This window comes from Aplidium turbinatum, chromosome 6, assembly GCF_918807975.1.
Source record: "Aplidium turbinatum chromosome 6, kaAplTurb1.1, whole genome shotgun sequence".
NCBI lineage: Eukaryota > Metazoa > Chordata > Ascidiacea > Aplousobranchia > Polyclinidae > Aplidium > Aplidium turbinatum.
Window position 1 is genome coordinate 26,273,846 of NC_137477.1, and position 1,613 is coordinate 26,275,458.

Sequence of the window (1,613 nt, forward strand, 5' to 3'; positions counted from 1 at the left end):
TTGAATAGCACTACAAACACTTTGATGCAGCCAAACAAAAATAGGTGGGGCTACTTTGAACACTGTCCAAACTTATGCACACTAACATAGCGGTAAATCGCTAAAAACACACTAGATAGCAAAAAAAAAACACTAGAACACTTGATCTAGTGGAAAAACACTAGGAGTGGCACCACTGGACTGAACCCAACAATCATCACAAAAACAAACTAATAGCCTACACTAGGGCTACTCAACTAATGTTAGCAAAGGTCCATTTTGAGAAGTTGAATATTTTTGCGGTCCGGTGAATATTTCATATCATCATATGCAACCACGAAAATTAAACAACCAGTAGCCTACGAGCACCGAAACACTTTTCAGGTAGTATGTAACACGACTTGGATTTTTGTCTGACACAAACAAAGAAATAAAAAAAGAAAAAATGTTTTGTGTTTCTTTGTAGTGTAGCTGTGTGGATTGCACATCAGAGAAGACGGTAAAGCGTCTGAGGGCGAAGCCTCCAGCTCCTTGGATAATCACAAAAAATGCTTTTCCCCAATGGAAATCTGTTTAAAGAGACCCTAAAGTGTGGCAGTGAGGTTATTCTTCCAGAAGCCCGGGGTCCACTTTCAACACCCAGAAGGTCCGGATTCGGACCGCGGTCCGCCAGTTGAGTAGCCCTGGCCTACACACACACATATTTCACCAAGAAAAAAAGTAATGAAAAGCCATTACAAATATGCTCACATTTTTCCTGCTTAGGTCTAGCTCAGGGGTCACCAACTGGCGGGCCGCATGCGGCCCGCCACGCTGTATCGCTGCGGCCCGCGAAAGGTATCAGCGTACAAGTATAACCAAAAATACTTTTCTTGAGGAGTTAAAAAGCACGAAGGCAAAAAATACTTTCTGGGAAGCATATTTTTGCTTTGCATGCGATTCCACCGACCGACCAATCAGATTATAGTTCTAGGTGGGGGTTGCTTAAAGTTATTCCAATGCGATGTCCAGCCACACCGTCCCAGTGGTTGATTAAAACGTCTGTTTTCGAAATTGTCTGTGAGCATAGGGTTGCTTATTTTAAGTTTGCAAATGTCATGTGAACACTAGTGTGTGTTTCACCGTTAGCCTATTGTGTTTCTCGAGCAGTGTTCTCTTTATGCAAGTTTTTGTTGGCAAAATAGGTCGGTGTGCCAACTGAATTTATAATAAATTGGCAAAATATTATATATAAATTTAAAGACTTTTTCTGATTGTATAATGAAAATATTCAGCTTAGTACTGCAAATTTTGTTTTTAAAGAAATATGGAACGCTTCACGACTTTGCGTGTCATCCTTGCGCAGGGGCCGTACTAATCTTCTCTGTATCGCTCCAATTTTAGCATATGTACTGCTGAAGCAAGTATTGCAAAATGTTGTTAATCAACAAATTCTTGCCACGTTGATAAGCACCGCAAGTGACAGTTGTCTATAATAAAAGAAAGACGGCTTTATAGACTCTCACAAAAAGGATGAAAAACCAACTTCTATGGACTTTGAGTCTGATTGCAAATAAATAAATAAAATTATATTTTTAGAGGGAACACTGTTCATGAATTACGATTTTTCGATGATTTCCGCAAGCGTTTGTTTC

At 39.8% G+C, this 1,613-nt stretch overlaps 1 non-coding gene across 1 annotated transcript; it reads right to left on the reverse strand.

The window, feature by feature from the left end:
* Positions 1 to 1,279: 1,279 nt before the first annotated feature.
* LOC145773062 (U6 spliceosomal RNA) lies at positions 1,280 to 1,386 on the reverse strand. Its single transcript, XR_014289480.1, has one exon. It is a non-coding gene; the product is annotated as a U6 spliceosomal RNA (small nuclear RNA).
* Positions 1,387 to 1,613: the final 227 nt, after the last annotated feature.